Genomic DNA, 24,480 nt, shown 5'->3' with positions numbered 1-24,480 from the left:
CAAGTGGTACCAATACATTATTTTTGTGGAACCAGTGGGATTTTTTCCTCTGAGGCAATGTTGCCAGGTCCTATTGTGTTCTATGAGGAAAGGGGGAAACAGTGAGGACAAGCTACTATTTCGATCAGCTCTAAAAGAATCTTTAAAGAGCTGACAATGGAATGCTGTCAGGCCTTTTACGCACCGGCCCCTTCCTGGTCATAAAGCTGTTTTCCATTTTGTACTGGGATTTAATCTCAGAGAAGCAAGGCGGTACCAACCTTCCTCACTTTATAGATCAGAAAACTGGGGTCTCAGATGAATGACTCATTCATAGCCCACTGTGAGTTGTGACTGGGCTGAGGTTAGACCAGAAGGTCTGTGCACTTAGCCTCCTCTGGAATGAGCTGCTGAGTCAAGCTTCAGGGTCCTTCCCGGTGGTCTCAGCAGACAGGGACAATCGCCATCTGGAACGGGTTAGTTTCACTCCTGCCTGGAGGCTGGAGGATGGACTAAATGACCCCTGCAGGTCCCTTTCTTCCCTAGGCCTCTCCAATTACCTTCTCTAATTTCCAGCAAACATGCTTTCTCTAGGGAAAAATGAATCCGGGGCTCTAGCTTCCCTTGGGAGTCTGTAAACGATTTCACTTTCCAGTGGGGAATATGAGCTCCATGAGAGAAAATGCTCAGCCGGCTGTCAGAAGGGAACATTTCAACAACAACACACTATATATTTAGATTCTCCCTAGCAACTAATGCTCCTAGTGGGTGCAGCACAGTCTGGGAGGCACACCCGAGTCCTCTTTCTGGACCCCCCTTCCCCTGCCCCCCATCCATAGGGCTCTTAATTAGTTCATGCCTGGGCCCCTCCCTGCCTGGCATGGGCACTTGAGATTAATGAGGCCTCGGCACAAAGTCACAGCTTTATCCTTGGGAGCTCAGCGTCTTGTACAGCCTGAGAATGTGGGCCACTGTTCCACATTTCTCCCTTATTCTGAATTCTCTGGATTTCTGTTTTCTGAACCCAAACTAGACACATGACCTGACAAAGGATTACTCTGATGCTTTGGGGTTTAAGATTAACAATATTAATAGCTTCTATTGAAACTATGTGCTAAATATTTGTTTTGCTGAGCACTGTACATGTATTATTTCAGTTACTCTCACAGCCACCACACCAGGAAGTGAGGCTCAGAGACTGTGAGTGTGTTGTCTAAAATCACCCAGCAAGTAAGTGGCGGAGTGAGGAATCCAGGCTTGTCGGGTCTGACTCCACAGCTCACATTCTTCACCACAACACTAAACTCCTGTATGTAATTATGGGCTTTGCAAAGACTCACATATCATTTTGACACCAAAAACACTGGCATTTCCCAGATATTTTTATTTTTAAATCCTTTTTTATATTGAAAATGTTTAATCATACAGAAAAGTCACAGAATAGGAAATGAATTCCCATCCCCCAGGTTCAACAATTACAACATTTTGCCACACTTACTTCATCTGGCCATTTCTTCTTTCTTTTCTTTCTTTTTTTTTTTTTTTTCCTTCTATAGCACTTTAAAGAAAATTCCTGACATTTTGTCATTTTGCCCCTAAATACTTCCATATGTAGCTCTCTGAAAAGGGAGAAGGAGAGTGAAAGGAGGGATTTCCTACAGAATCACAAAACCAAACACCTAACACAGATAAACATTTCTTAATATCACCTAGTATCACCAGCTCAACTCTAATTTATCCTCATGTCTCAAAAAATAACTTTTATCCATTTGGCTTATTTAAATAAGTCTCCAAACAGGACCCACATACCGCATTTGGTTTTATGTCTCCTGAGTATCTTAATTTAGAATCTTCTCTTTTTTCTTTTCTGTGTCATTGATTGTTAAAGGAACTGTGTCCATTGTCCCGCAGAGCGTGCCACACTCTGGGTTTGCCCGTTGGATTCCCTGTGGACTGCTTAACTCATTCTTTCATCCCCTGTAAAGCTATAGATGTAAAGGCTTGGTGAGGTGCATTTTGAGCAAGAAGACCACATGGATGGTCTTCTGCCCACTGCATCACTCCAGAAGCACATAACATGTGCTTGTCCCAGTTTTAGTGCTGAGAATCATTAATGTGTTTGGATGATTCCCAAATATTTTGATGGCTTTTAGAGACAAAAGATAGAATACTTAAGTTCCACATTGTTTTATTTATTTTTATTTTTTATCCTCACTTGAGGATATGTTTATTAATTTGAGAGAAAGAGAGAGGAACATCAATGTGAGAGAGAAACATCGATCCTTAGCTTCCAGTACCTGCCCCAGTTCAACCCCAACCTAGGTATGTGCCCTGATTTGGAATCAAACCCACTACCTTTAGATGATGTCCCAACCAACTTAGCCACCCAGCCAGGGCTAAATTCCACATTGTTTTAGATTATCTGGACTACCTGCTATATTGTCTTGAGTGCCAGGTTTGAAGACTAATGTAGTTACCTGGGAAAAGCACAGTATTTTGGGCTTCAATAGGGCTGTGACCTCTAGGATCCCAAAGCCTCCTTTGATAGGAAAGAAACCTCACTCCTAAGGTGGCGGGTGCTGCAGCTTTGGCCCATGACAGGTGCAGGCACCTTTCCCTTGAATGCTATCCTGTGGGTGTGGCCCACATTCATGAGCTAACGATCCAGGAATTGGAAGGTGCCTGGCTGACTCTAGCACCGGAGACAGGAAGTGTAAACCATGTCAAGAAAGAGCCAGACAGGGAGGCAGTTTGAGGAAGTAGCCAGAGAAGAGAAAACGTGCTCAGTACTAATGCTCTGTGAGAAAGTAAGCAGGACATAGTAAGTTGGCTGAACTTGGTCTAAGAAAGAAATGAATTAAAAAGACTCTGCCAGGAACTTAATTTAGAGCGAGGAACTCTAGCAAATCATGAGATGAGTGCTTGGAACTTGGGGTTATATGTGGAACCCGGCCAGGAGAGACTTAGAATCACAGAGTCCTCAGATGGAAAGGGCCCTTAAATCATCTGGTCCAACCCCTCAGAAAAGAGGAGTCCCTTACTTCAGGTGACAGAGGCTTATAGTTGGGACAAGAACCCAATCCCCTGTTCTCGCTAAGCCCTCCTACCTGCACGCACTGTCTATCTTCCTCCAGGAGCAGTGGAGGAGGTCTGAACTGTGAAGCCAGAATTCACTGTGGTCAACCAACTCAAGCAGAACCTCTGTGACTAAGCCTATGCCTACAATTTGCTGAAGTCCGTATAGCTTGTGCCCTGTTATTCCTCTCACTGTGTGATCTAATTAGTATGGATGATCATGTGCTAGAGGAGAGTAACTGTAGAAGGTGTGGGTGTGGCTCTGTAGTTCCCTGGTCAGGGTTTTAAAAATGAGACCCCTGTACACCTCATCCTTTGTCCCATTTCAGCAGTTAAGGCTGGAGGACAGGGATAGACCCAGACTCGCCAGTGCATGGTGGCACTGCTGGTTATTTCTTGGTAAGTGATGCTCTACTTGAAGGCTGGGACCTTGAATCAGTCGCCTCTATCTTCCTAGCATTTAGCAGAGGAAGAAGCACAGAAAATAAATGATATTTAATAAATATGGCTAGTTGAATGAATGAGTACCCACCTTAAGAGGTACACTGTATTAACCACACACTTATATCTTAATCCGTGCCTCCTCACTGAACTCAGCACTATGTTCCAGAACAGTGGTCCGCAGATGGTGCTTGCTTACTCGGTCCCCCACCCAACACACACAAAATTTTAAAAATTATGTAGTCACTCTTTCAGCTGTAGTTTAACATCCAGAAGTTTGTATCAAAAGTTTAAATATGTAGTTACAATGAATGTAATTTCCAGAATGTTATAAATATAGGCATCTTACATAATAATAGACAAACATGTAAATTGACCGTACCTCCGCTATGCCCACAGCCAATCAGAGTGAGTATGCAAATTAGAAGGCCAAAGATGGCGGCTGCCCAGCTGCTCCAGGCTGAGTGGCCAGGCGGGGCAGGACGCCTGCTATGAGAGGGAGGGCGGGGTGCAAAGGGATCTACAGGAGAGGCACTCTGGCCGCAGCAAAGACAAGACTGCAGACTCCAGAGTCTGCAGTGAAGCAGCGAAGACAAACCGGCCAGAGTCTGCAGCAAAGACGAAGAAGGCAGACTTTGGCTGGATCAAAGGCTTGGGTCCTGGGTGCCAGAGGAAAACCGGTGCTGGAATCCAAGGGAAGGAAGGCCTATTGCACAAATCTCTTCGTGCAATGGGCCTCTAGTTTTAAAATAAAATTCTTTTTTAAATATGTTCTTATTGATTTTAGAGAGAGAGGAAGGGAGGAATAGAGAGAGAGAGAAAGAGAAAAACATCAATTGGCTGCCTCTGCAGGTACCCTGACTCACACCCCAACTGGGGACCCATCCCGCATGTGCCCTGATGGAGAATTGAATCAGCGACCTCTAGGTACATGGAATGACACTCAACCAGCAGAGCCACACTGGCCAGCTAAAACAAAATTCTTAAATCACACTTTTACATCTATCCAATGGAAAATAGTTATCATAAATATTTGATACACAAAATCATTCATTTAAAAATTTATGAACAAATTCTTCTGTATGATTGGAAATTTACCCTGTTTCCATTTCTCTTTGAGATTATATTTCTACTTCACTTCACCTTTTGGAATTTTCTTCAACTAAAATATGTTCAGAAACATAATTTTTCAAAGTTCTTATAACTTTTCTAATTTTCAAAAATAGTATTCTGTATTAGATTATTATTAGCATGCATTTGGTCAACACAATATAAAATATACATTTTGCCAAGAAAATTTTAAACATAAAAAGTACCAATATAGACCATATCCTGGGTCATAAACCTCAACAAATTTTAAAGAATTGAAATGATAAAGATTGTGTTCTCAAACTACAGTGGAATCAAACTAGATATTAATAAGATAAAAATAACAGGAAATATCAAAACACTCTACATAATCCATGGGAAGAGAGGAAATCTCAAAGGAAATCCAAAAATACATTGAACTGATAGAAAATGAAAATGCAACATATCAAAAGTTCTGAGAAGCTAAGTAGCTTGTAGCACTAAATATGTAGCACTAAATGCTTACATTTAAAAAAAAGAGGAAAGTCATATCAATAACCAGATCTCCTACCTCAAGAACTTAGAGACTGAAGAGCAAATAAACTCTAGAGCAAGCAGAAGGAAGGAGATAATAAAGAGCAGAAATCAATGAAATTTGAAAACCAAAAACAGTAGAGAAAATCTGTGAAATAAAGAGCTGGTTCTTTGGAAAGATCAATAAAATTGACAAACTCCCAGAAAGAAAAAGAGAAAAGACATACATGACCAATATAAGGAATGAAACTGGGGCTATCACTACAGAGCCTACAAGACACCAAATGATAATAAAGGAATTCTCCAACCTACTCTCATAAGCTTGACAACTTAGATGAAATGGACCAATCCCTCAAAAATACAAACTTACAAAAAATTACAGTTCACCCAGTATGAAATGGATGATCTGGATAATCTATAATCATTAAGACATTGAATTTGTAATTTTATAACTCTTCCACCAAAAATCTCCAGACTCAGTGAAGAGTTTTACCAAACATTTTAAAAAGAATTAATACTAATGCTACACAATCTCTTCCAAAAAACATAAGAGGAGGAAACACTATCCAATTCACTTTATGAATTTAGTATTATCATGATACCAAAATTGAACAAAGACAGTAGAAAAAAAAGAAAGAAAATTATAGACCAATAAATTTCATAAATATATACAAAATTCTTAATAAAATATTAGCAAATAAGTCACCAATATATCAAAATTATACATCATGACCATGGGGATTTATTCTAGAGATATAAAACTGGCTCAATATTATAAAATTTATCAATCAACCATATTAACAAGTTAAAGAAGAAAAATTATATGATTGCCTTGGCCAGGTGGTTCAGTTGGTTGGAGTGTTGTCCTGTACACCAAAAGGTTGCAGGTTCCATTCCCTGATAGGGCACATGCCTAGGTTGCAGGTTCGATCCCCTGTCAGGGAACATATAGGAGACAACTGATGGATGTTTCTCTCTCACATCTCTCTCACTCTCTTTCTCTCTTTCCCTCTCTCCCTCCCTCCCTCACTCCCTCACTCCTTCCCTCCCTCCCCTTTCTTCTATCTCTAAAATCAATAAAAAGATATCCTCAGTGAGGATTTAAAAAAAGAAAAGAAAAATCATATGATCATTCATATCACCCAATGCAGAAAAAGCATTTGACAAAAGTCAACACCCATTCATGATAAAACCTCCCCAGGGGAGGAAGGGAGGCAGAAATAGAGAGGAACTTCCTTAACTTGATGAACATGTACAAAAAACCTGCAGCTAACATTATACTTAAAGATGCTTTCCCCTGCTCTACCAGTGTGGCTCAGTGGTTAAGCATTGACCTATAAATAAGGAGGTCACAGTTCAATTCCCAGTCAGGGCACATGCCCAGGTTGCAGGCTCAATCCTTAGTAAGGGGCATGCAGGAGGCAGCCCATCAATGATTCTCCCTCATCATTGATGTTTCTATCTCTCTCTCCCTCTCCCTTCCTCTCTGAAATCAATAAAAATATATTTTTTTTAAAAAGAAAGATGCTTTCCCCCTATGGTTGGGAACAAGACAATGCTGTCTGCCTGCACTGCCCTAATTCAATATAGTGCTGCAAGTCGTTGCCAGGACAACAAGGCAATAAAAGGAATAAAAAGCATATAGATCAGGGGGAAAAAAGAAATATAACTAACCCTATTTATAGATGACATGATTGTCTATGAAGGAAATCCCAAGAAATCTACAATATTCTGCTAGAATTGATAAGTGATTTGGCAAGGTCACAGAATATGAGATAAACATACAAAAAATCAATCAGTTGTATTCCCATATACTGCCAAAAAACAAGTAAACACCAAAATTAAAAAGATAGTGCCATATTACAATTGCTCAAAAAACTGAAATATGTATAAATCTAGAAAACATGTATAGGACTTAAACACCTAAAATTATAAAGTGCTGATTAAGTCAGTAAGATCTAAATAGAAAGACATGCAATGTTTTTACGTATTGAAAGACTTGACATAGTAAATATGTCAATTCTTATCCCCAAATTGGCACACATGTAAAATATATTTTTTAATCAAAACCCCAGCAAGATTTTGGTAAATATTCTCAAAATGATTCTAAAATTTATATGGAAAGCAAAGGAATAAGAACAGCCAGAACAATTTTAAGAAAGAAAAACTAGAAAAAAACAAACAAAAAACAGTCTACCTGATTTCAAGAGTTATAGCTACAATAAATCAATAATCAAGATTGTTGGTGAAAGAACAGACATAGACCCACACAAATATGTCCAACTTCTTTTGGACAAAGGTACAAAAAGTAATAGAAAGGAGGAAAATAACATTTTAAGCAAATGGAGCTGGATTAATTGGCTAGCTATAGACATTTAAAAAAAATAACAACAAACAGCCCTGGCTAGTTTACTCAGTGGTTAGAGCATTAGCCTGCAGACCTAAAGATCACGGGTTTGATTCCTGATCAAGGGCACATACCTTGGTTGCAGGTTCCCCGGTAGGGGTGTGTGTTGGAAGCAACTAATTGATACGTCTCTCTCACCACTATCCTTGGGTGAGGATTTAAAAAAATTAGTTTTAAACAAACAAATGCCTCAACTTAAGTCTACTGCCTTATACAAAAATTAACTCAAAATGGATCACAGACTTAAATGTAAATGGTAAAACTATATATATATTTTTTTTTAAGAAAAAAAAATCATCAGGATCTAGGACTACGAGTTCTTGGATTTGACACCAAAAGGAAATCTATAGAAAGAAAAACTGATAAATTAGGCTTTATCAGAATTTAAACTTTTGCTCTGTTTAGAGGATAAAAATCAAGCTACAGACAGGAGGAAAGTATTTGCAAACCGACAAAGTAATGGACAGGGGTCCTCAAACTTTTTAAACAGGGGGCCAGTTCACTGTCCCTCAGACCGTTGGAGGGCCGGACTGTAGTTTAAAAAAAAAAAACTATGAACAAATTGCTATGCACACTGCACATATCTTACTTTGAAGTAAAAAAACAAAACGGCAAAAACACCCGCATGTGGCCCGCGGGCCGTAGTTTGAGGATGCCTGATCTAAAAGGTATAAAGAACTCTCAAAACTTAACAGTAAAAAAGCAAACAACCTAATTAAAAATGGGCAAGAGATGGGAAAAGATATTTCAACAAGGAGAACATATGGATAGCAAATAAGTACATGAAAATATATTTAACAGCCATTAATTGAATGCAAATAAAACCATAAGATATCATTATATGCCTATCAGAATAGTTAAAATGAAATATACTTGAATCACTAAGGCAAAGATATCTTCTCTCAATACTCCAATTTAATATCATACTGGAAGTCCTAGCTGATGCAATAAGACAAGAAAGGAAATAAAGGGTATGCGTATTGAAAAGGAAGAAATAAAACATTTATTGCTTCCTGATGACATGACTGTCCATGGGAAAATCCCAAAGAATTAACTACAACAGTCTTCTGGAACTAATAAACTGTCATAGCCAAGTTGCAGGATAGAAGATTAAAATACAGAAGCCAGATACTTTACTATATAGGAGCAATGAATGGATGAAATTGAAAAACTAAAAACCTACTGCAATTTACACTAGCATCTTAAAAATTATATATACATATACATATATATGTATATATATACACATATATATGTGTATATGTATATATATATGTATATATATGTGTATGTATATATATATATACATATATATATATATATATATAGAGAGAGAGAGAGAGAGAGAGAGAGAGAAAATCTAACAAAACATATGAGGAGAACTACAAAACGCTGATGAAAGAAGTCAAAGATCCAAATAAATGGAGAGATATTCTATTTCATAGATAGGAAATATTGTTCAGATGTGAAAGTTCTTTCCAAATAATCTATGGATCCAACACAATCCCAGTCAAAACTCCAGCAAGGTTTTGTGGATATCAACAAACATTGTAAAGTTATAAGGAGAGGAAAAAGACCCAGGAGAGCCAACACAATACTGAAGGAGAACAAAGCCAGAAGATGGTTGCACTCAACTTTAAGACTTACTATAAAGTGACAGTAATCAACACAGTGTGGTACTGGTGAAAATATAAACAATTCCATCAGTGGAACAGAATAGAGAGCTCAGAAATGGACTCACAAAAAATATAGTCAACTGATCTTTGACTGAGGACCAATGGCAATACAATGGAGAAAGAATAGTATTTTCAACCAATAGAGTTGAGAACAATTGGACATCTAAATGCAAAAAAAAAAAAAATTAATCTAGACACAGATATTATACCTTTTACAAAAATTAACTCAAAATAAATCATGAACCTAAATGTAAAATGCAAAACTATAAAATTTGTAGAAGATAATATGGAGAAAATCTACATTACATTGGATTTGGCCATGACTTATAAATACAACACCAAAAGCATGATCCATGAGAGAAAAATTTGGTAAGTTGGACTTTATTAAAATTAAAAAGCTTTTAATCTATGAAAGAGAATACCAAGAGAATGAAAAGACAGGTCAGAGACGCAGAGAAAATCTTTCCCAAACATATCTGATAAAGGACAATTCCCGAAAATATATAAAGAACTCTTAAGCTTCTTTTCCGATGAAACACCAAATGGCAAATGATGGCGGTGCTGCGGGAGGGCCCCGAGGCCCCGGGGACGCCGAAATAGGAGGTCGCTGCAGCTGGCCCGGGGTCTCAGCCGGGGTCGGGGCAGGTGCCGAGGCTGCGGAGCTCGTGGAGGCAAGGCCGAGGACAAGGAGTGGATCCCTGTCGCCAAGCTGGGCCTCCTGGTCAAGGACATGAAGATCAAATCCCTAGAAGAAATCTATCTATTCTCCTTGCCCATCAAGGAATCTGAGATCATTGACTTTTTCTTGGGGGCATCTCTCAAGGATGAGGTCTTGAAGATTATGCCTGTGCAAAAGTAGACACGTGCTGGCCAGAGGACCCGGTTCAAGGCTTTTGTCGCCATTGGGGACTACAATGGACATGTTGATCTGGGTGTTAAGTGCTCAAAGGAAGGAGCCACTGCCATCTGTGGAGCCATTATCCTGGCCAAGCTCTCTTTTGTGCCCGTGCAAGGAGGCTACTGGGGAAACAAGCTTGGCAAGCTCCACCCCATTCCTTGCAGGGTGACTGGCCGCTGTGGCTCTGTACTGGTGTGCCTTATCCCTGTCCCCGGGGTACTGGCATTGTCTCGGGCCCTGTGCCTAAGAAGTTGTTGGTGATGGCCGGTATTGATGACTGCTACACCTTGGCCAGGGGCTGCACTGCCACCCTGGGCAACTTCGCCAAGGCCACCTTTTGATGCCATCTCTAAGACCTACAGCTGTCTCACCCCGGATCGCTGGAAAGAGACTGTGTTCACCAAGTGTCCCTATCAGGAATTCACTGACCATCTTGTAAAGACCCACACCAGAGTTTCTGTGCAGAGGACCCAGGCTCCAGCTGTGGCCACCACATAATTTTATACAAGAAAAATAAAGTGAATTAAGCCTGCTTAAAAAACAAAAACAAAAAAAAATCTTAAAATTCAGCAATAAGAAAATAAATCCAGTTTTAAAGTGGGCAAAAGATATGACAGACACCTCACCAAAGAAGATATACAAATTGCAAATAAGCATATGAAAAGATGCTCACATCATACATTATTAGGAAATTGTAAATTAAAAACAGTTACTACATAACCTATTAGAATGGTTAAAAGCCCACACACTGACATCACCAAATGCTGGGAAAGAGAGAGAGCAACAAGAACTCATTCATTGCTGGTGAGAATGCAAAGTGGTACAGCTGCTTTGTAAGACAGTCTGGCAGCTTCTTGCAGAACTAAATGTAGTCTTACCATATAGCCAAGCAATTGCACTCTTTGGTATTTACCCCCAGTGAGTGGGAAACTTATGTCCAACTAAACTGTGCACAAATGTTTATAGCAACTTCACTAATAATTGCCAAATAACGAATGTCTTACAGCGGGTAAGTTGTGATGCATCTAAACAATAGAATATCATTCAGCACTAAAAAGAAATAAGCTATCAAGCCATGAAAGGACTTGAAGAAAGCATATTGCTAAGTGAAAGAAACTAATCTGAAAAGGCTGTATGATTTCAACTATATGACATTCCGGAAAAGGCAAAATCATAGGAGCAGTAAAAGAGATCTGTGGTTGCCAGGAATTTGTGGGGAGGAAGGAATGGTGCACACAGATTTTGGGGGCAATGAAACTGTATTTTGATATTGCAACAGGGTATGCCTGACATTATGCATTTGGCAAAATCCATAGAACTGTACACTAGAAAGAGTGAATCCTAATGTGAACTATAGACCTTAATTAGTAATAATGTACTAATATTTGTTCATTAATTGTAACAAATGTACCACATTAAGGCAAGATGTTAACCAGGGGGGGACCTGTGCTGGGGTGGGAGGAGAAGAGGAAGAGATGGACTATAGAGAAACTTCCCAGAAACCCTAAAAGTGCTCTAAAAAATGATGCCCATTAATTTTTAAAGAACAGTTAAATTTCCCATAAACAAGAATTTAAATAGTTTATGTAGGCATTCCTCCCTCAGAGGTGGAGCTTGAGAATGGTCTGCCCTTGGTAACTTGCTTCTGAAGAGTAAAGTGAGGAGGGGGAGAAGAGAGGTAACTTAACAGTGGAGAAATCTGGAAAATCCCCCATCACCCAGCAGCCAGGGTTACCACCATCAGTCTTGTTGCATGCATGTGCCTTTGATGGGATGTGGTGGGGATGGCACTTCCCTCAGCGGTAATCCTCCCAAGTTCCATTACCCCGGTCTGACCATGAGAACATCAAAACAAACCCAAATTGAAGCACTTTCTATAAAATACCTGGCCAGCAGGCCTCAAATCTCCTACTGTCACCAAAAACAAGGAAGGTCTGAGAAACTGTTACAGACGAGACAAGGCCAAGGAGATAAGACAAACCAAAGGAACATGGTGCCCTGGATGATATCCTCAAGGAGGGAACAACGATTGAGATCTGAATAAACTGGAGTTTAGCTAAAATAATGTATCAGTGTTGGTTCTCAGTTGTGACAAAGGTACCACACAAATGTAAGATGCTACCAACAGGGGGAACTGAGTGAGGAACCCCATTTCTCAGTCATTTCTTGATTTCTTTCATGGAAGTCTCTGTATTCTTCTTGCAACTTTTCTATCTAAACCTATTCTAAAATGTAGTGTCTAACAAAATAAGGTGACACCGATAAATGCTAGCAAAAATGCAGAGAAACTGGATCCCTGGTACATTGCTGGAGGGAATGTAAAATGGTACAGCCACTTTGGAAGACAGTTTGGCTGTTTATTTTATAAATTAGATATGCAACTGCTATATGACCCAGCAACTGCACTCCTGGGCTTTTATCCCAGAAGAATGAGAACTTAAGTTCACACAAAACACTGCACGAGAATGTTTATAGCGGCTTTATCTGTAATAACCCCCAACTGGCAAAAACCCTGATGTCCTTAAACACTGTGGCACATCCACACCATGGAGTATCACTCAGCAGTAAAAAGGAACGAACCATTGACACATACAACAACCTGAATGAATCTCCGTAGAATATTGCTGAGTTTTAAAAAAGCCAACCGCAACGGGTTATATTGTGTAAGAATCTATTCTACTACATCCTTAAAATGACAAAATTCTAGCAGTGGAACAGGGATTGTGTTTAAGGAGAGACAGGATGGAAGGGAAGTAGGTGCGGTTATTTGGGCAGAACATGAAGGGTCCTCATGGCGATGAAAAAGCTCTGTGTCTTGACTGTCAGTAGCTATGTCCTGGCCATGATAATATATAGAGTTGCAAGTTGTTACCACTGGGTAAAGGGTACATAGGATATCTGTATATTATTTCTTACAAATGCATGTGAGTCTATTTTCTCAAAAAGAGGTCAATTAAAAATTTTTATTAGAAAGTTATCTTTTAATGAAATGGATAGGATTTTATTTTTAATTACTTTATGTGCCCATGCATGATATTACTTGTTATTAGAATTAGACAGAGAGCAGTATCCATTCTAATCCTGCTTTTCATTTTTATAGAAGTATTGCTGGGAAACTTTGTTCACATAAATAAGTTTGGAAGTTTTATTATAGCAATATGATTTAACTCTCTGAACTCTTTCCAAGATCTATGCCAAAAATAACATACTGCTCTATCATCAAGAATTATTTTTAATAATCTATCAGCTGACAACTCGATTAGGTCCTCCTCTGATATCGTTGAGAGGAAGAATTGGAAAGCATCTGACTTACAAATATCTAGCATCCACTCATTAACTTTCTCTGTTTCTGAGAAGTCACCTAAAAGTCTTTATAAGACTCATCAAATGGTTGTTAATTATCCTTGTTGTTCTTTTTCTTAGAGGTACCTTTTAGCTTGATATACTTAGATAAAATGAAATATTGTTCATTTCAGTACATATTCACAAAACCTTTTTATAAGTCATTTTATATTATTACATGCTTTATTTTTATTTTTCAAACTTTTTTAAGCTACAGATTTAACACATTTAATTTATGAATGACATCTATAATTTAACCTAATCATCAAAGGCAGTCATAATTATAAAATAAATCATCCAGAGTAGATTTATTCTCTGTCCTAAAAATAAACCCACCTAATCTTTAGTTTTCAATCCAAATCAATGTATGTTAATATGTGTCCCCATGACAGGTATTCTACCTTTTAATTCTAAGATGATAAGATAAATGAGAGAGAGAGAGATGAATTTTACAATGAATTTTTACAATGAATTTATCACCTGGGTGAAATAAGACACCACCATCTTTAATATTTCTTACCTTTATTCACTTTATTTTCATGGGATTTTGCATGATGGCAATACAGGTATGTTCCTTGACAATTATTAGGGGGTAAATGGAGGTATTTGCTAAACAAAAATGATTACTTTTATTGCCTCAGTATGTATCCTCACAATATATCTGAATTCAAAATATCCCCCAAATGGGCCAAAGTATGGTGTTTCCAATGCCCTGCTGTGCCCTTAGCAGAATCATGAATAAGACAGGGAGAGACACACAGATTCAGAGGTTTATGTTGTCTTCATTAATGTTTTTAATTGTCCTTTGATGCCATGGAGGTTTTTACACTTGTCCTACCGCACCATAGTAAGTTTTGGGATGGATGAGAGTTAATTTTTTCTTTTTTGTAAAGTGGGCAAAGGGCTATTGAGAAAGAGCAGGTCTGATTCCCCCACTCCCTTCCCAACTGCAGGTGCATTGTCAAGCAGATTGGTGTTAAGGAAGGGTAGAAATGGACTTCAGGATCTAGAAGTTGATTTCCTTAAAGCAATTCATGCCTGAATATTAGTTGGAAAGTCTTCCCATGTCCTCAAGGATATTCACACTCCAGTTAGTAAACGACTCTTCCCCCTTCTTGCAACTCACACACAGAAGCATGTGTATGGAGACTAGAATGTCTTCTGAAGTTAACAAGAACCTTCTCACCCATCATTGCACCACTGTTTGAGCCCTAACCAATGAACGTACCTAGTCAGGTGTCCAGTGCTGAAACTTATACTTAGTGCAAGGTGAGAAATTAAGAAAGAGAAGTCAAATGTCTTCAGGAAGTAGCCCATGACAAGAAGCCAGATGGACACACATGAAGCAAACACATCACACATGAAATGTGTATGAGGATATGGCATAGATACTTACACTTCTTATTGGAAGAGGGGGAAGAGACAGCTGGAGGGGTTAAAGGAACTGGAAATATGGGATCCCAAAGATTGGGGTGTTTCAGGAGGATTTGCATTTGTTTTGAAGAATCAGAAACGGGCATAAATGATATTTGATTGAGTAAGGCCAGGGTACTAACACCTTTTAAAAATGTCCACAGCTATCTCTTGGTAAATGAAAATGTCTTGCCATTTTTTTCCTACCCACAGGTAAGATTTTGTTTGAGAGAGAGAGAGAGAGAGAGAGAGAGAGAGAGAGAGAGAGAGAGAAGAAGAAGAAGAAGAAGAAGAAGAAGAAGAAGAAGAAGAAGAAGAAGAAATAAAAGGGAAAGGAGGGAAGGAAGAAGCAAAGAAGGAAGACAACTGATTTGGCATCTCTGCAATTTCAGTTCAATTTCTGGACTGGTGGTAGTCAAATGGGTTAATTTATACTAAAGTGTTAATGGCTTACAACAGCTATACTCTCCAAAGACCTCTTTCAGCTCCAAGGGTTTATAAAATGTTGTGAACATTAAAGGATTAAATTTTAAAATAATAATAATAAAGGAAGATTACAGAAAAGGAATGGGGGAGACCACTGGTTCTCCTCACTCAGGCAACCCAATCAGGAAACTCCATGCAGTGGCAATAACTCACTGCCAGTAGATACCACCTGCCAGTAGATGGCGGTCTGCATAGTGACTGACTACTCACAGAACAGCCTCTTCTCTACCAGATGTTATTTGTAGGGTTGGTTGCCTTAATGCAAAGATGGAATAGGAAGCTACCTGTGTAGTGTAAAGTGAAGAACCCCAGGTAAGATCTCCACCTGCTCAAAATGAACTCCTTCATTTATGTCTAAAATTCAGAATCCTCAATTCTTTGTGCGTGGGGTGGGTCATGTCGTGGATAGCAAGCAGCAAGGGGAATGAGGTTAGTCATGAACACTTTAGCAGGAACTAATTTGGTGTATTAACTAAAGAGAGAAAGGAGCTTGAAAAAGTGTAACAAAAGACTGCTAAATTATAAAAATAGGATCTGCCTGGTTGGTGTGGCTCATTGCTTGGAGCATTGACCCAAGAACCAGAAGGTCACAATTCCATTCCGGTCAGGGCACATTCCTGGGTTCCAGGCTCAATGCCTAGTAGGGGGCATGCAGGAGGCAGCCGATCAATGATTCTCTCTCATCATTGATATTTCCATCTCTCCCTTCCTCTCTCTGAAATCAATAAAAACATTTTTTAATAAAATAAAATAGCCCTAGCTGGTTTGGCTCAGTGGATAGAGCATCGGCCTGCAGACTGGAGGGTCCCAGGTTCAATTCCGGTCAAGGGCACATGCCCAGGTTGCAATACCCAGTAGGGAGCATGCAGGAGGCAGCCAATCAATGATTCTTTCTCATCTTTGATGTTTCTATCTTTCTCTTCCTCTCTGAAATCAATAAAGATATATTTTAAAAATAAATACATACAAATAAAATAAAAGAGGATATTCACAGCCTTGGTGGTTGTTTAGATAGGATATTCTTTGTGTAAGCTGGAGTATCCTGTAGGTGCTGGACACCTGAGTTATTACTGCCTTTAGGGAAAAAAAAAATGAGGTAAAAAGAAAAGAAGTGGTAGATGGAAACAGGTCGATTTTGCCTGAGGTCAGACCTACCCTGCCCACATTTCCTCCAGCTCCCATCTCCTGATGGAGGACTTTCCCGAAGGTTTGCCGAATAGCCCAGGAAGCTCCTCCCTCCTTTGGCTGGGTGCAGAGACTGGATAATCCCTCGTCACTCCCATGATTCCAGACCTGATTGGACTAGCACCTTCATCTCTCGGATGGCCTGAGAAGTGAGGGGACATAGACAAAGGAATTATTCAGACAGGAGCCTGGATGGTGAGAAGCTTGAAACTAGGCCAGTATCTGTCCCATAGTAAACTGGAGAGGAAAAGACTCATTTTCAACCAGACTGTCTTCAGACTCCAATGGCTGTCACTCGGACCGTGTCAGACATCCAGTGCAGCCCAAAGTAGAACCAGACTTACAGAGAAATCAATCATTATGCAATGTAAGGAACACCTCACCTCTGTGATAATGATTATGGCAGTAACAGCGCACACTTACTGAACCATCCGGTGGTGCCAGGCACCGGGTTTCACATGCCTGATCTCACTTAATAATTACAACATTCCTGTGAAGTGGGCATTATTCTCACCACTTACAGATGAAGAAACAGGTTTAGAGGCGTGAGATAACACGCGCAGGGAGAGCCTGAGCATCTCGTCCCTGGTGGGGCTGTCGCCTCAGACTGAAAGGACCACCTAGTCACCAAGTCCCTCTGCGCAGAAGCATTGACTTGGGGCAGGAAGGCCGCAATGATCTGAACTGTCCTCCCAGCCCCTGGGGCAGGTGGGTGCCTTCAATCATTCAACAAATGTGCATGGAGTGCCAGGCTGAGTTTTAGGGACTAAGAGAGATCATGTTATCAAAAGGAGGAGGGGAAGAGGGGGTGAGTTGCTGAACAATTAAACAGATTTTTTTAAGCAGAATTGAGACAGGTACTATCTTATAAAGAAGTGAAAAGGGGCTATAAAATTATACAAGGGGGTATAATCTAGTTTGAGGAACCAAGGGAAGTGACATTTAAACTGAGACCTGAAAGCAGTGTAAGAGGTCCTGGGCAAAGCGGGGGGGGGGGGGGGGGGGGGGTCCTAGGCCAGGGAACTGCATGTTCGAACCCCCAAGGCAGCCAAGAGGGCTGGAGTCTGAATTGAGAAGAGGGGCTGATCTAAGTGATTTGGGCCAGGTAAGCGAGAGGAGCCATATCATGCAGTAAGGTCTAGGCCCGTGGTCGGCAAACTGCGGCTCGCGAGCCACATGCGGCTCTTTGGCCCCTTGAGAGTGGCTCTTCCACAAAATACCACGGCCTGGGCGAGTCTATTTTGAAGAAGTGGCATTAGAAGAAGTTTAAGTTTAAAAAATTTGGCTCTCCAAAGAAATTTCAATCGTTGTACTATTGATATTTGGCTGTGTGGACTAATGAGTTTGCCGACCACTGGCCTAGGCCGTGCTGAGACTTTGTCCTTTGAAAAGGAAGGGGGTTTTCAAACAGGGGAGCTCTGTTTTCTCAGACTAGTGTGGTTGCTGAATGGATACCGGGATGAAGGGGATTGAGACTATGTCGTGAGCAAGGGAGCATCCCAGAAAGGAGTCACGCACACCCGTTTGTCTTTCCACATGCCGGTTTATTAGGGACCCCTCTCCAATAAGCCAGTAGAGACACACACCAGTTACACCCAGAGAGGGGGAGCTTACGCGACAAGAGCGAGCAGAGCCAGCGTCGGGTGAGAAGTCCGGGTCACTGGTGGTGTCCACAGATGGGGAGGCAGGCGTCTGTCTCCGGCCAAGGGGCTGCAGGGGCAGCACGCGTCCCGTGGAGTGGGGGTCCCTTTGGGCTCCGGCTTGTGGTACAGCCAAGCTCGAGCACCGAGTTCTTATAGTCCATGTGGGCGCGGTCCCTTCATATCAGTGCCCAGATGGCGTCTTTATCTGAGTGTCCACACTTGCGGGTGGGGTGTTCCCAGCTCCTCCCAAGGATGTACCTGTTACATCCCATTACCTCATTTCTGGGCTTCGTGCCATTGGATGTAACTGTCGTGGCTGACAGTGACTCCATATTGGATTGTCAAAAGGTGTCCAAAAAGTTCGCCCTGCTCTTGGTATACAGAGAGGGTGCTAGGAGACCAGGGAGGAGGTTGGTAGAGGAATCGGAAATTGCCCTCTTTCCAAAAGGTTCACAAGGCACCACCCACCCACACTGGCTGGAGTGAATCTTCCTGAAGGGGAGGCAACCAGGAAGATGGGAGACAGGCTTGGGACCTGGTTAGGTCTCCACCCCTGGACCCACCAGTGGCTGTCCTTTCTGGTCCACACTTGCTGAGGTTTTCAAATCCAACTGCAGCAGCTCAGAAACAGTGTGGAGCAGGGGGTGTTTGGGGGTCCTCGCACACCGTTCCATAATGAAGGACAGCTGTGCTGAGCTGTGGCCGCAGTGTCCACCTCCCACACCGCCCGAGCTATCTGTCGGTTCCTTCCCCCCACCCAAGAGGGAGGTGTGGGAAGCTAGAGCTGAAGACCAGGCCTGCCCGGCAGCAGCTAGGGAGTCAGGGAAGGAATGTTCATTCTTCGAAGGAAATTCCCAAGCCAGAGAATTATTCTAACTGCGCAGAAGAGTTGAGAATGGATGCAGGTTTCATGTAGACCTGGCGATTGTGGCACTGAGGAGCCACGCGGTGGAAAGAACAAAGGACTGAGTAGGAGAGCTCGCCCTTTCCCGGTTTCTCCCCAGCTCACTGGGTGGCCTTGGATCAGACTTTTGACCTTTCTCTGTTTCCTCACTCTCACACAAAGATAATCGTATTTGTCACTTTTATCTTGCAAGGATGCTGTAAACCTCAAACTCAAAAGAAAAGTGTTCTGGCAGTTAAAAGCTTGATACGGAACTGAGGCCGTGGTGTTTAAGGACTGATTATCAGATGGCAGGGTTGGGAAGGAGCCAGCTTTGCCTGCAGCTGTCCAGAATGTCATGTAGTGCTTCTCACTGGAAATCAGCCTTTGCGTTCTAGCCATTCTTCAGAGTGTCATCCTGCAAGTCCCTCCTCTCCCCACAGAACACTCTTGTCCACCACCCAGCCCTTTGTAACGGAGACACCGCAGAAGCATCTTCCATCAAATGTAAGAGCAGTTTTCCCCATTCTCTGCTGAAGTCAGTTAATAAATCCCTCAAATACAGGAGGTGGCTGCTGCATGTAAGCCAGCCTTTGAGCTACATTTAAACAGGAGAGGTCATTGCCAAAACGAAATAGGAAAATGAGTGAGAAGGACAGTGCAGAAGATTGCTGTGGGATGTGTATGCTCTAGAAATGATGGAAACCTGACCTCCTTGGTTAAAACAGCACCCTCTCCAATCCCCTCATCCCCAAGCACACGCCCATTTCATTTTCCTCCGACATTACCCATTTGTTCATTGTCGGTCTCTCCACAACAAGGAAAGCTCTTTAAGCTAAGACACTGCTTGTCTTTCAACACTGTATCTCCAGTACCTAAAACTGGCTGGCACACAGTAGGTGTACTTTGTAAACTGTCTGCAATCTGTCTCCACCCACCAGACTACAGAATCCATAAGGGCAGCAACCTGCACTCTTTTTCGCCATGATTTCCTCAACCCCTAGAGCCCAAGCCCTGGAAACTATTTGCTGAATGAATGAATGAGTGAATGAATGACTAAATGCCAGAGGTGAATATAAGATATGGAGTCCAGGAAGAATTCCTGGAGGAAAATGAATCTGAGCTGGTCTTGGAAGGGTTAGTAGAGTTTGGATAATGTCATTATTTTAATCTCCTTATTCCATGAGACCTGATATCCTATATAATGAAAGGCTAATATGCAAATCGACCAAACAGCGGGATGACCGGTTGCTATACGTACACTGACCACCAGGGGGCAGATGCTCAACACAGGAGCTGCCCCCTGGTGGTCAGTGCGCTCCCACAGGGGGAGCACCGCTCAGCCAGAAGCCGGGCTCACAGCGGGCGAGCGCAGCGATGGTGGTGGGAGCCTCTTCCACCTTCGTGGCAGTGCTAAGGACCCCTTGGAGGGATGTCCGACTGCCTGTGGGAGCTGGCCTAAGCTGTGAGTTAGACATCCCCCAAGGGTTCCAGGACTGTGAGAGGGTGCAGGCCGGGCTGAGGGACCCCCAGCCTGGGTGCACAAATTTTGTGCACCAGGCCTTTAGTTAGTAATAATGAGGTAACCTTGACAGAGTATGTTAGTATGCTAGTATGAGGCATTATTGTGGGCACTTTATGACCATGTTTTATATTCCAGAGAACACATTTGGACTACTTGTAAGCCAGCCTGAAATAGTTTTCTGCATTAGCAAAAATCCATTTTTGACACATACTTGTCATGAAAGTCAACCATTGCCCATTGGTGCTCTCAACAGCTGCCATCCAGAGGAAACCAGAGGCAGCTCCTCCCGGCTGCTGTGTAAGCAGCTGGAGGGTTAACAGAGACCACCCTAGGCCCTGCAGCCATCAGCAGCTTCTTGAGCAGATAGAAATTCTGCTGCCCAGAGAGTCCAGCAGATGAGACCAGAGGGGGTGAACATACCACTGGTATGACCTGTGTGTGTCAGCCCTACCATGGAGGAAGTGTTTCATTCCCAAAGTTCAAGCGGCTAGAAGGGAAGTCGTCACGTATTGTAGCAAGAACCTCTAGGCATTGTCCCCACAGCCAGGTACAATGAGGGCCACCCCACTGCTGGGCTGAAGGAGGTCTATTGGCATGGTTTTGCTGTAGCCCTCACTTTCACTGCTTTCTTCAGCCCCTTTTGAGGCTACAGAGCCAAATTCCTAGATTTGTAGATGTTGGAGCTGAAAGGAGTCATAGAGATTAGTTAGACCAAGCCCCTCGTTGGAGGGATGAGTCCTTTATTTGACAGAGCCCAGAGGGACACCATCTTGCCCCAGGCCACATAGCTAGCTGGTGGGAGCTAGAGTCTCCTAACTGCATGGCCAGGGCACTTAGGTCAGTTTTGTTCTAGGTGTTTGCAGCATTATTAGCAGCTCTGTTTTCATCTTTTTTAAAAACAGTATAAGTGGTATGTTATTCATTAACAATACTGTTATGAATAATATTATCATCAATCGACCAGTTCTGCATCAGGCTTAATTCTCAGGGTTTTATTTAACATTAACACTTATGTTTTTATTTATTCAGAATCATGGAAGTTTCAGGTTGAAAGGAATATCTACTGAGAGTAGAAATTACAATTTTCCTATGATTTAAAATGTAATTCATTACTCTCATCACAAAAACACACACCTATTCAGTAGAAAATCCTCAGGCTTTGGGAAAAGAGGACTTGTGTTCTAGTCTAGATTCTAGAGCCCACTGTCTTCTAACTGTATGACCTCGGACAAGTTGCTTAACCTCTCTGAGCTTCTGGTAAACATCTTTAAGTCAGGGTGAACAAAAGTAGTCTATATGCTTTGTATCGTGTTACCCTGCCACCCTGGCCATAAGAACTCGGACCCAGGATGGCCCATGTGATCTTCTATGGACTGCCAGCCACCTGGAAGTTAGGTGAGACCGGCCCCTGGGAATCTCCTGATTAAACAGTGACTAATCCATGGGAGCCTCCAGCAGGGCATGAAGACTAACTGAGGTAGAGCCACCTGGATTATCCTTGCATCGGTGGCATTTCCTCCATCATGGCCGCATCTCCTGTCCTAATTCACTTTCCTCTGGTTTGGCCATCATCTGGGATTCTGCCCTCCTTTGCTGTGAGAGGTGGGTATGCAGAGGAGGGAGAAAAGGCCACAGAAACTGGTAGAGGAAGCTGCCTCCAGTCATCACAGGGGAGGGGACCCAGGGCCCAACTTAATAAAAGGAGAATCACACTGAGCCCCCCTGGGGCCCCTGGCCTCTGTCCCCCCGCGCTGCCCTTTTCCTCTCCGGCACCAGGCCTCTGCTCGGCAGCCTCATGTGCTGGAGAGGGGACCTAGGACTCCAGCTGCAAGCAAGTTCCTAGAAAGTCCAGTGAAATGGATGTCATTCCTTTGCTGTGAGTAATCAGCCCCAACAAAGCCCACTGGTATTTCCGAGTCCGTTCCCAGTGCCGGAGCTGGTCCTGCAGCGCAGCAGCTGCAAGGGGTGGAATGCAGCTCCGGCACCGTGTCCGGGGTTTGGCCTTTGGGAAAGACCAGGCCCAGAGCCGGGAGGCTCTCTGAAGGTCATCTCATCCGTGCCCCTGACGCTGGGCCCAGATATGTTAAGACATGGGTGTTTGGGGGTCTTTTATAATCCCAGGGGAACCAGTCAGGGGACAGGAAAATGATGTCCCTTTCTCCATCTTCTCCTTGATTTCCACTAGAAGGGGCCGCGGGAGGGGGAAGAAATAGAGAAGCAGCTCAGCTTCCCACAGTGTCTCCCGCCCCCACGTGCTCTGCTTTGGCAGCAAGGCCAGGCCATCCCTGTGTGTCTCTTCCTCCCCTCCACTGATCCAGAATCTGTCGCAGCCACCCTTTCTGGAGGCTCAGAGCTGCAGCTATTCCTTATTCTCCAAATCCTGGCAGCAGGGCGTTCCTGCGAGCGCCCACACTCTCTTGCTCATTTAGTGTCACAGCCACGCTGCTGAGAGGTGTCATCACCCCGAAGAGGAAACTGAGGACCCTGCAGCCTGTCCTCCCACTGCCTGGACAAACCCTCGGGAACTTCCGGGCCGGTTTTCAAGGGACAGCAGCTTCCATTGCTGCCTGTTCCTCCGCAGACTTCCCTGCAGAAGGAAACAATGGAACCCTCACAGGCCCCAAGCGCAGCTCCCAGCCCAGAGCCCCCACAGGAAGAGCTCCAGTGTCCTCTCCAAAGTGGTGCCGCCTGCCTCCTTGCAATCTTAAGGCAGCATTGACGCCTCCCAGAGGGCAGCTGGGGCGGAGGCGGGAGGGGGGGAGGCGGGGGGGGGGGCGGATTTCCTCGGCTCACACGGCCTGCATAATTTCTAATTTCTGAGCCCCCACCCCATCCCCCCAAGCAATAGCCCTGGGAGGAGCCGGGTGGCAGGGGTGGGGATCCAAGGCTTATTGCCCCTCAAACCTGGGGTCCTGTAAACACTCTGATCATTTCGGATTTAGCAGCTCAGTAAAGAAGATTCTTGTAAGCACGCAGTTGCCTGTGGTCAGAGGGATGATCTCAAACTGCTAGCTCCTGGGCCAGCAGCCAGCTGCCTTGGATGGTCAGAAGGTGAAATTTGAATGCTGGTGAATGGAGAGCGGAAGTGCAGCAAGGCTGAGTTAAGCCCATTCATGAAAAAGATCTGTCTCACTTCCTTATTGCCAGGAGCCCTGTGTGTGTGTGTGTGTGTGTGTGTGTGTGTGTGTGTGTGTGTGTGTTTTGCTTTCTGTCTCACTTCTTCCCCCCACCCCTACTCTTTTCTTTCATTTTCCCCCCCTCTCTCCACAAAATCTAAAGTCAGGAAACAGCCAAAGAATGTGTAGCTAGTCTGTGGTTTGCTGAAAAAAGAAAAAAATTCATACAAAGGCAATACTCTACCTCCCTGAAAACCTTCCCCCCACCCCTCATCCTCTCTCTCTCTCTCTCTTTCTACACACACACACACACACACACACACACACACACGCGCGCGCGCGCGCGCGCGCAGAGCATTCAGTATTTCGATTATGAATGGATAAAAGTATGATTTCCAATCTTCCCTCTGGTTCCCACGTCATGCTGCACTCCCCCCTCCCCCCCAGCTGTTCTCTCCCCAGTCCCTCTGGCCTGAGATGGCAGAGTCATCCTCATGGGCGATGAGCTCAGTCGTGGGCAGAGGGGAGGGTGTCAAGGCGGACCCAAGGGGGGACCTTCTGTGAGGTTTCACTCAAGGCTTTTCCTTTGGGGGGAAACTCACTGCCGTTCAGTTAGGCTTCTCCTTAGGGGGCATGTGGTACCTCTTGGGCCATGACTGTCACAGGTGGTATGGTTCCCAAGCCTTTAGCAGGCTATTTAGCTGTGAAACCTGGGGCCACTTAACCTCCCGTAGCCTCAATCTTCTTATCTGTAAAGTGGGATGATAATAACAGTCCCCTCCTCAGAGGATTGTTGCAGAGATTAAGAT

At 43.1% G+C, this 24,480-nt stretch overlaps 1 pseudogene across 1 annotated transcript; it reads left to right on the top strand.

The window, feature by feature from the left end:
• The first annotated feature begins 9,722 nt into the window (after positions 1 to 9,722).
• LOC307101955 (small ribosomal subunit protein uS5-like) lies at positions 9,723 to 10,576 on the top strand (annotated as a pseudogene). The gene has a single exon. The product of its transcript is annotated as a small ribosomal subunit protein uS5-like (transcript).
• The last annotated feature ends 13,904 nt before the right edge of the window (positions 10,577 to 24,480 follow it).

This window comes from Cnephaeus nilssonii (assembly GCF_951640355.1).
Source record: "Cnephaeus nilssonii genome assembly, chromosome: 6".
Classification (NCBI taxonomy): domain Eukaryota; kingdom Metazoa; phylum Chordata; class Mammalia; order Chiroptera; family Vespertilionidae; genus Cnephaeus; species Cnephaeus nilssonii.
This window is presented reverse-complemented; position numbering and strand designations above follow the sequence as displayed.